Source organism: Schistocerca americana, chromosome 5, assembly GCF_021461395.2.
Source record: "Schistocerca americana isolate TAMUIC-IGC-003095 chromosome 5, iqSchAmer2.1, whole genome shotgun sequence".
NCBI classification, from domain to species: domain Eukaryota; kingdom Metazoa; phylum Arthropoda; class Insecta; order Orthoptera; family Acrididae; genus Schistocerca; species Schistocerca americana.
The window spans coordinates 527332370-527344128 of NC_060123.1; the positions used below are offsets into that span (position 1 = coordinate 527332370).

Here is an 11759-nt window from a genome sequence, read left to right on the forward strand (position 1 = left end):
CTACAGATTATCATCCCACGTACAAAGTCGATCCACTCATGACGTTTCGCTACTACATACCTGGGTGCAGGACACGGGTCAGATGTCTTGTCTACACTGCCGCCACACTTAGCATCCAGCCGCAGCACGCAGGCGGCAGTTATGGCACATCTTCAGAATCGACTCTACCACCACATTGGGGCCCTCAGTTTATATCGCTTAGTATCTCCCTAACAGAATGTATTGGATTTCATCGAAATCAAATATTAAAAGTTTTCCTACTGATGGCTGTAAAAAGATAAACAAAATTTAATAGTCTGTCGTGATTTATTGAGACCATAGTCATAGACTGTGGAAAGCAGTTTTCGTAGATAATTTTACGTACACTCCTTGACATTTAGCAAGTAACAGCGCCACTGTTGTACAGGAAAGATCACAAGCAACTATGGCTGAAATCGAACATAGTGTATACGTAAAAGAATTGGAATGGTACATTTGTAACGAGAAATTAAACAGATTTCACCTCATGGTAAGGCACGAAGACAAACAAAACAACATCTATGTCTGACGCAGGTCAGATTCCCAGTATAAAAGTCGAAACCGGTCTCTCATTAAGGGATGTGCCTTCCCCGGCAACTGACGTGCTTTCGCTCAGCATTTACACCTTCAGCGGCCGTTTTTAACCCCGAGATACTTTTGAACACAGTCATTACTGTGGGCACAGCCGTGACACCTCCACCGGCTTCGAGTCGTCAGAGTGCTCGTTCACGATCGTAAGAACTCAAATGAAGCCCTGCAGACACGTTGCCGTACCACACAGGATGTCGCACTAATCAGTTCCATGACTAGCTCCGTTAGTCATTAGCTGTCGGAGGCATACAGTGCGTCCGTGCCCAGGCTTCGCAGCAGTTAACACCTCACGCCTACTACATTTCTCTTTACTGTTATTGGTTGGGTGTTCCGTGGCAATTGTCGGTTGTTCTGTAGCAATTTGCAGTTTTTCCTTACCAGTGGTCAAACAATGTAGGACTTTATGTACAGAGATAATAATTCTGCTTCTGCTCAGATATTTACTATCGCAACTGGATTTGCGTTGCATGGTTTGGCACACGTCGATAAAAACATTTAGTGATGCAATGAATAATTTCTGGCTCACCCAGAACTCAAGCGGCTGACGTTTCAGCCCTATTGTGCGGTATGCCCATCATTTAGCACAACAGAAAAATATACAAATCAGTCTGCGGGCAATATCGACGAAAACATGTTTCACACTTTGACCTGTACCTCTCTCTCAGACTGATGTGTCGACACAGTTCCTAGCAGGAACAGCACCATCTTCTTACGGTCAGAGTTCTTCATAAACGTTTAGTGGCAAGGCTTCCTACAGCTCAACTGTTTTAGCTTCTAACAAAATCAGGTGCAACAACAGATTAACATTAGCACAAGAACAGCAATACATGTTAATTTTGGTTTCCTTACAACTTGAAAGGGACTATATTCGCATACACCCACCCATGTACACCACTGGCCATTAAAATTGCTACACAAAGAACAAATGCAGATGATAAACGGGTATTCATTGGACAAATATGTTATACTAGAACTGATATGTGATTACATTTTCACGCAATTTGGTTGCATAGATCCTGTGAAATCAGTACCCAGAACAACCACCTCTGGCCGTAATAACGGCTTTGATACGCATGGGCATTGAGTCAGAGCTTGGATGGCGTGTACAGGTACAGCTGCCCATGCAGCTTCAACACGGTACCACAGTTCATCAAGAGTAGTAACTGGCGTATTGTGACGAGCCAGTTGCTCGGCGCCCATTGACCAGACGTTTTCAATTGGTGAGAGGTCTGGAGAATGTGCTGGCCATGGCAGCAGTCGAACATTTTCTGTATCAATAAAGCCCCGTACAGGACCTGCAACATGCGTTCCTGCATTATTCTGCTGAAACGTAGGGTTTCGCAGGGATCGAATAATGGGTAGAGCCACGGGTCGTACCACATCTGGAATGTAACGACCACTGTTCAAACTGCCGTCAATGCGAGCAAGAGGTGGCCGAGATGTGTAACCAATGGCCCCTCATACCATCACGCCGGGTGTTACGCCAGTATGGCAATGACGAATACACGCTTCCGATGCGCGTTCACCGCGATGTCGTCAAACACGGATGCGACCAACATGATGCTGTAAAGAGAGCCTTGATTCATCCGAAAAAAATTACGTTTTGCCATTCGTGCACCCAGGTTCGTTTTCGAGTACACCATTCCAGGCGCTCCTGTCTGTGATGCAGCGTCAAGGGTAACCACAGCCATGGTCTGCGAGCTGATAGTCTATGGTGCTGCAAACGTCGTCGGACTGTTCGTGCAGATGGTTGTTGTCTTGCAAACGTCCCCATCTGTTGACTCAGGGATCGAGACGTGGCTGCACGATCCGTTACAGCCATGTGGATAAGATGCCTGTCATCTCGACTGCTAGTGATACGAATCCTCCTGAACCCACCGATTCCATATTCTGCTAACAGTCATTGCATCTCGACCAATGCGAGCAGCAATGTCGCTATTCAATAAACCGCAATTGCGATAGGCTACAATCCAACCTTTATCAAAGTCGAAAACGTGATGGTACGCATTTCTCCTCGTTACACGAGGCATCACAACAACGTTTCAACAGGCAACGCCGGTCAACTGCTGTTTGTGCGTGAGCAATCGGTTGGAAACCTTCCTCATGTCAGCACGTTGTAGGTGTCACCACCGGCGCCAACCTTCTGTGAATGCTCTGAAAAGCTAATCATTTGCATATCACAGCATCTTCTTCCTGTCGGTTAAATTTCGCGTCTGTCGCATGTCATCTTCGTGGTGTATCAATTTTAATGGCCAGTACTGTATATTCGCATACACCCTCGTATGTAAAACTCTACCAAGTATCATCCTCTTTCTCTAAAAACGTTATTCACTGCATACGCAGGGTGATTCAGCTACCGCTACCTATGGGTTTTATGCAATCCGAAAAGCAATTAGATGCCATTACAAGATTTTTCATATACCCTCACTCGCTTTGCGCCGACTGCGGGTTGCACAGACATACTTTTTGTGAGTAATTTAGTCTGGTTAAGTTTTGTACTGGGACACATTTCCGCTGGAGGCCACAGTTTTCCAATTATTCAATAAACTTACAAAAGTTAAGTCCAAACACAATTTTCTTGAATAACTCAAAAAGTATGGCCTCTAGCAGAAACGTGTACCAGTAGAAAATTTAACTGTCTTAAATTCCCGCAGAAAAGGTTTTATTTATTTTTTTCTCTTGCACTAATAGTTTGTGTATAGCGAGCGAGAGAATATGAAAATCTCGCACGTGGAATTTGGAGCTGTTGTGAGTTGCTTAAAACCCATAGGTAGGGGCAGCTGATTCACCGTGTATAAGGCACAAAGCTAAGGGTGCAGACGTGTATTGTGACGTGGAGGTAATCTCTCTCTGAGGTTTGAGTCTTTTGTCACCGTGCAAGAAGAATCAGCCCACCGGGCATGCTGGCTTGAGGACGTCGCGACTGAGTAGGAAGGCGCGGATGCCCTGCCGTTGCCGGCGCGGCGGCTCGTTAAGACGGCGCTTAGCGTCCTTACATCCCCAACCCTCACTCTCCCAACACACACACCGCCGCCCCCATACTCCCCGCCATCCGCCCCACCCCACCCACGGCTAATGAAACGTCATTAGCTGCCTCAATGGCACTCTGGCGACCTTCCATAGTAGCTCGCTGGAACGCTCACGGCGTGGCTGCCTCGCACCTGATATTACGGGCACGGAAGTTCTTGTTCGGAACACGGATATGTGCGTATGCAGACGAATGTAACACGACTATAGTCCATGACACGGCTTCTGACAATTATATTTCGGTAATTATATTTAATAATGTCCTGTAAAACAAAATAAATGTCATATTTACACCGCAACGCCAGTAATTAGTGACGTGAAACAAAGCGCTGAATTTTTGTACTGTAATTCATTAATAAATTAAAAATGCCTTTAATGCAAAGAAAACTAATTGAAATTATCATTAAACTAATTACATATTTACATCATAATGAAAATACAGTAACCAAATTTCAGTTTCTTAAAAAACTGTTTAAAAGTACATGCAATATCAGATACAATTAAAGCAGTGAACTTGGAAGCAATTTTACGATACAATTCGCATAAATTAAAGCTGGAAAACGAGACGTTAAATATCGTACTGTCCTTCACGCCGTACTAAGACTGTGGTAAGCTTTGTTTAATCATCATAAATTAACATACACTAAATTATCTCAAATGGGGAGATGTTCATTAGCCCTCGCAATAAAAAGTGGTGGGGGGTACTTTACGGCCTCGTGTTGTTAATATTGTAACCTAATCTGTTACTTTAAGTTTCAAAATTAAAAAAAAAAACATATTTTAATCAAATATTCTAGGAGTTTGCAAAAAACATTGTTTTAAATTCTAGTTTCAGTAGTAGATGTAACTTGTCCCAGTGAATAATCGTATTGAATATTTGCAGGTTCACTGTCTTACTGGCACATCAGTATCACTTAAAAAGTAAGTTCAGAGTAAAATTCAACTAAATAAACGAAATTTTCGTTTTCTGAATTTATTTCTTGGTGGTCAGGAAGTCGGTAGTATTCGCAATTGAAACTGTGCTGATGTTGTTGTGTGCTACAAGGTATTTTCAGATTCTGGACCATAGTTGCACATTAGTACCTCTTTAAGAACTATGTTGTTAATATAAGTCAATAACAGTAAACGAAGTTTGTTCCTTTTCATTATATTTCGACTAGAGACAAAGTAGCCCCCCTCCTCCCATCACTGCTCATGGTAATGCGCAATGCCTTGGTATTGCTTGGGTTAATGTACTTTCGTTGCCATTTTAACTCCACGGATCTTTTCAATAATTCTTGGCGATTGATACTTTCAGATTATACTAATGATTCGCGTATCTATAGCTAATACTCTCTGTCGATGAGTCATCTGTGACGTGCAGTGCAAATGGAAGGGTCTCTTAGCCACAAACACAAACAAATACATCATCTAATCAAAAGTATCGGGACATCCCCAAGTAATGCGGAATTGACTGGGTCGATCAAGAGAGCTCAGTGATTTCAAACGTTGACAGTTCGTTGGATGTCAGCTGAGTAACAAATCTGTCAGGGACACCACTACCGTCCTACAGCTACTAAGTCGGCTGTTACCGATGTGATTGTGACCACACCGACACCAAGACCAGGCATACATCATGTGGTGAGGCACGAGGATCGTCGTACATTGCGGACTATGGTTGCAAAAAATTGCTTGAAATCTACGGAAAGAATGACACGCGAGTTCCAAAGTGCGACCAGCAGTCCAACTATAATCGCTGTATGTGGGGAGTTAAAGAGAAGGGGGTATATTTTTCGAGCACCTTCACATAAGCCACATGTTTTCGTAGTCAGTGCAAAGCGATCCTTGAGGTGCTGTAGAGGGTGACGCCACTGGACAATGTATGGCTGGAGTGCCAACAGTAAAATATGGAGCAGATGGCATTACAGTATGGAACCGTTATCGTGGTAAAATTGTGGTCCGTTTTGCAGACAGTGAGTGTGTCGGAATGACAATGCAGCTTGTCATAAAGCAGCAACTGTGAGACGATGGTTCGAGGACAAAAATATTCCTATAATAGGCTCGTCTGTCCAGAGTTTCGACCTGAACCGAATTGAACACGTATGGGATGAGTTAGAAGGTCGACTTGGCTTCAGACCACAACGTCCAACATCGCTACCTTCTCCTGTTCCGCGTCTTAAGGAGCCAGTTCTCTGCAGCCATTCAGATACTTCATTGAAAACCCACCATCAGAGTTGAAGACAGCAAGAAGTCGAAGAATGGACACATCGCATATGAATCCACACTAATAGGTGTTCGGATAGTTAAGCGCAACAGAAGTGCAGCCTGAATTTACATGTGCTGAGCTTGGAAACGACAATCACATGTATGGAAATCGCTAATCTGGCGCCTGAATTTCTGTGCCTTGTCCTACTTTTCAGTCAAGTTGTGTACAAAGTAATCACATCATCGATAACCTCTGAGAACCACATCAGTTCAATCCAACAGAAGAATTATTCTTAAACCGGAAACAATTTGTTCCTGCAGACAGTGGATCCGTTGTGCCAAATGTTATTAACAACTAAAGAAAATCTGCCTCAAATTATGTATAGTGAGTCAGCTGAAGTGAGAATATAACATGAGGTGTTATAACTTTCTTTCTTCGACTAATGAAAGAACATCGCGTCTAGCAGTTATTTGCAGTGTCAGAAGAGTTGCTGTGCCTTTATAGAGTGGTTCTTGATCAGAACAAAACAATCAGGAGAGTTCTTTGTACATTATATAACGTGAATAACTACTGGACATCAATTTCTTTCGTCAGTTAATGATCTGGTGCTTTCTCAGCCTTCAGTTTGAAGATCGTCAGACCTTTATGACGGAAAGTACGTGATGAAATTGTTTCCGGTAACTTAAAACCTCTAAGTGCAAAATTGTGTCAGCTGTTGTCAGATAACGTTTCAAATGAATTTGACTAACAATCTAACCGTGAATGTCAAATTTTTGTAAAATTACTGTCTGTTCAATTTGTTTTAATTCCTACATTTTCACTTTCGAAAACAGCTCTGCTGTGTGACTTTTTGATATTTGGCGAGTTAATTATTTAAAGTAGTCCAGAAAATTACAAAATATTCAACTGTGGTATCATTGTACAATTGTCATACATTTCTTAAGCTCTGTGAACTACGTTCATTGTCCTCTTTGTGTGTGAGTAATGAGTACAGCTTCAGTGAAGTTATCTGTAATGTTCGGTTTCAACTATCAATTACGAGCCAATAAAGAAGGAATCTTGCATGAACTACTATTTCCTTGCAGTAGCTACTCCAGTTATTGGGCACTTTCACTGGGAGCACTCAAACATTATAGCTAACAATTAGTGCTCTCGAACAGAATAGTAGTACTAACGTACATTATAAGGCTAATATCTCTATCCAATGGTATAATGAATGAATAGTCAAACGTATGGGAACGGTATCTGCACATTGCGTTGTGGTGATATATGGTTAAGGAGTGGGGGGAGCTGCTGGGTTTATTTGAGTGACACTGCATAGCTGAACTTTCTTTATTATAAAGCTAATTTATATATCCCAAGGTGTAATGAATGAATCGTCAAATGTATGGGAACGATATTCGCACGTCGCTTTGTGGAGACACATACTTAAGGAGTGGAGGGCTGGCTTTAATTGAGTGACACTGTAGAGCTGAGCTTCCTTTAATCCATTTTGGTGAAAGCGGTAGAACCGACGAAGAGCTTCTAGAACTCATTTTCTTAGCAGCCAGGGGCTAACTGCACCATACGAAGCCCACTGTACTAGACCCTTTCGACAAGAACCAAAAGCGTAATTTGAAACAGAGATCCGTTTAAATCGCTGTCCCTTAACTGGAAGTGCCAACAACGTTCTACTTTCTGGCATCTGACATAGAAGGAAGGAGGCAGCTTAAAGTCATCTGGTACAAAACCTCACTTACCAACTAGATTATTTGGAAAAAATTCTTTGCGCAGCTTTAAATAACTCGTTAATAAAATTTGGCAGCTTCAAAATTATAAACTGATTGCGACATTTAGGTCTGAATTTTACAGCTCTGAAAACTTTATTACCATAAAATGGACTGCAAATCTTAAAATGTTTCAATATTTGAGAAAGAAACTCTATGGCAGGAAAATATATCATAATAAGACCTTCAATTACTTTAAATTTCTTAATCCTTGAAATTTGAAAATCAGTCCTCATTAATACACTTAAACGATATCTCTGTACATGTTGATGAACAGCCGTGTCTACAAAGACACAAACACGACACCACAACGACGTAACGAAAACTTGCCTACACAGATACACGGAGAAACAATTACACCGTCGTTTCAAACGACAAGCTGGGTCTAGCTATTACATTTAACAATTTGGGTAGCTAGTATACTTAGCCACAACTCATTGTACTGCTTATACGGGGCTATTGTACCTTACGAATAACTTTGTACTTCGCAGTCACAGGTTAGCCTTTCTAAAATAACTTAAGGAGCAGTATATAATCTCTTAATTAGTAAGCAGGGACTAGGGTTGTTCACCATACAGATCTTACGCTAGTAGTTAAGTCCGACATAGAACAACAGAACTCACTCAATGTGTCTGAATGTGGCCAAAATACTTTAGCGTACACTACGGAACGACGAAGCTGGCACTTTATTACATGTAACCAAGTCAACAACCGCAAGCGCGGCTACTGACACCATTCGCATTACGCAGCACTGAGGACACGAACCAATCGTTCGGGCACACCCACATGTTAGCGTCTCCACAATAAGGGCCAGAGCGGCGTTCGGCTCACAGATATCTTAACAAGCAGTCCAAACTGCATTCTTGAAACGCGAACACAACAGCTTACTGCACTCATTGTTCCCCAAAAGGCCGTACGACCTATACCACGAAGATACTGGCACTCCCTCACACTCCAAGTAACTCATTAACAGTTAAATGAACTGTGCAATGCAGAAGCCTCCTCAGCACAACATCCTCAACTTAAGTCGGACACACATGATGCCTGAAGGTGAGTGATATGAAACACACAACCAAAGCTTCGACTCAGATCTCAATTCATCGATGTGATAAGAATAATTGCAAGCTACATTGTAACAGCGTCACGGTGATTGACAACCAGTGTAAATTAACACCCACGACTCCATGTCACTGCTCGCTCTGTTCATCAATGAAATCCTTGGAAGAATCCATTGTCCATCTTTTTCACAACAGCCTATGTGACAACCAAATTTCCCACGCCCGGGTTCCCGGGTTCGATTCCCGGCGGGGTCAGGGATTTTCTCTGCCTCGTGATGACTGGGTGTTGTGTGATGTCCTTACGTTAGTTAGGTTTACGTAGATCTAAGTTCTAGGAGACTGATGACCATAGATGTTAAGTCCCATAGTGCTCAGAGCCATTTGAACCATTTGACAACCAAATTGTAAACAACTACTGTAACAACGAAGGCACCTCTGGCAATCACTGCAACCAACTGTCGCTGTCCTGCAAGAGTTGCACACCTAAACACACCAGGCAACAAAGAGAGACTCTCCGTTATCCGAGCGCACTTCTTCAGCCTGGGGTGTGCACATCACAACACGGGAAGTTGCCATATGAGAATGGCTGTAGCCGAACCACGCCACACTCCATAAACGCGCTGATTCAAACTGCTGACGGGTGAAGAAGCGGTATAGCTTCTCTACTGTGATGCTAAACCTCATCGTGACCTCTCTTGATGGTAACTCATCACAATGAAATCAGCGAGCATAGAGAAATGTCTCATCCTGGCAAAATCTATTGCATTTTAGCAACTCCTCAGTCTTCACATCCGATAGCTTCTGAAATTAGAGCTGCACGGAGAAAGGAACAAAATTGATTCAGAAAATATCGTTCTTGTGAAACAAGTTTAGCTCTTTATTCTCAGGAAGTGATGAGTGCTATGTAAGGGGGTCTCAAATTGATGCCATATTTCTAAATTTCCTAAAGGCCTTTGATACGGATCCTAACAAGCGGCTTAGAACCACCATTGACTGCCTATGGAGCATCGTCTCAGTTGTGCGACTGAATTAGTCGTCCCATGTCGCGGAGATCTCACTTCGTAGTACTTTACGGAAATATATGGCGTTCTCTAACAAGTGTTATAGGCCCTCTGTTGTTCATAAAAACTATATAAACGACTTAGGAGATAATCTCAGAAGCCCTCATACATTGTTTTCGAATGATGCTGTCATTTTTTGTCTAGTAACGTCACCGGAAAACCAAATGAATATGATGTCCACAAGCTGCCTGTGTGGTAAACTTGGCAGTTGGCCATATATAAAGAAAAGTGTAAAGCCATTAACATGAGAACTAAAATAAATCCGTTAAATTTCGGTTACACGATAAATCAGACAAATCTGAAAGCTGTCAGCTAAACTTGTACGCATTACAATTACGATCAGCTAAGTCTGGAATGATGAGATAGATAACGTTATGGCAAAGGCAAACGAAAGACTGCGTTTTATTGGTAGAACATTAAAGAGATGCAACAGATCTACTAAAGAGATTACCTACACTACGCTCGTCCGTCCTCCAACAGAACATTGCTAGACAAATGGGATACTTACCAGGTTGGACTGAAGGAAGACATCGAAGAAGATCAAGGAATGATAGCTAGTTTTGCATTATCAAGAGGCAGGAAAGTGACTATTACGAATACAATATGAGTGTTGGGGTGACAATCAGGAAAACAAAGGCGTTTTTCAAAAATGGTTCAAATGGCTCTGAGTACTGTCGGACTTAACTGCTGAGGTCATCAGTCCCCCGGAACTCAGAACAACTTAAACCTAACTGATCTAAGGACATCACACACATCCATGCCCGAGGCAGGATTCGAACCTGCGACCGTAGTGGTCGCGCGGTTCCAGACTGTAGCGCCTACAACCACTCGGCCACCCAGGCCGGCAAAGGCGGTTTTCATTGCGGCGAGATCTTTTCACGAAATTTTGATTTCCAGTGTTCTGCTTCGAATATTTTATTGACTCCCACCTACACAGGGAAAAAGTATCGTTTTAATAAAATAAGAGAAGTCAAAGCTCCCGAGCTCCTCGCAAAACTGAGCAGAGATAATGTGAAAGGGGGTCGATGAACCATTTCCCAGGGACTGCAGAGTAGTCATGTAGATGTGGGGGTACAAATTCACTGAAATAACTAGTGATGTTTTTGAAGGAAATTAGGTTCCTTTATTGGATATTTTTCTACTTCCAGTTTATTTTTATTTCGTGTACTGCGGCATTTCAACTGTGTAGCTATTTTCAAGCACAATATTTAACCCGTTAGACACTTTATACATTCATATAATTTCATGGGTAGTGCGTGGTGAGCCGGTCTTTCGAGCTGTCGTCATGATATCTGGTTCTGCACAGACAGTTGCACAGAGCACTGAACTGTTCCAATCCTTCTACCAAGGAAAATTTTTTTGCACCACCCGGAACTGAACCGGGGTCGTCCGTGTATCAATCAGCCACGTTGACCATTCGATACGTTTGGTAGGCCTGTGCAAATTGGATCTTGCGATAGTTACATTAAACAGCGGGATCCCGTATTGGACACCAACTTTTGGCAGCTCGTGATATAAAATTCCATTCGCCCATTACAGTCCGATTGAGGTGGTGCAATGATAATGTTTCACTCGCATCAGAAGGAGCGGAATTAAAACATGGTAAATCACGTAAGAGAAATACTGAGATGTTTCCTTAGACAGGACACTGTGTGCTGTGTGTTCCATCTCTCATGACTTCGTCATCGACAGTACATTAAGCCCTTACCTTCCATCCTTTCGTCCAGAATAGTGCAAAAAAGCGTTATCGCTTAACGAATTTTTGGTAGCAGCTGTATTTCAAATAATAAAAAGGAAATTCGCAGAACGAAGACCTGTTGCCGATACCTGTTGCCCATTTCAGTCAGTGGTATCGATGTTTGCGTGAAAATGGAATCCTTGACAAAGGAATGTTTGTGCTATCCTCTGTGCGACGAATGACATGAAATCGAGGCGTCGGACAATGCTGTGTACGCAGTCGTGTTACGGCATTGTAAACGCTCCAAAGGGGGTATGATGCTGCTAAATTTCATTGAATCTCTCCATTGTGTTCGGTGAACGTAAAGCAGCAGTG

General features: G+C 42.5%; 1 non-coding gene across 1 annotated transcript; it reads right to left on the minus strand.

Annotated features, from left to right (window-relative positions):
* Nucleotides 1-10464: 10464 nt before the first annotated feature.
* On the minus strand, nucleotides 10465-10548 carry Trnas-gga. Its single transcript is given in 2 exon segments — nucleotides 10465-10499; nucleotides 10509-10548. It is a non-coding gene; the product is annotated as a tRNA-Ser (tRNA).
* Nucleotides 10549-11759: the final 1211 nt, after the last annotated feature.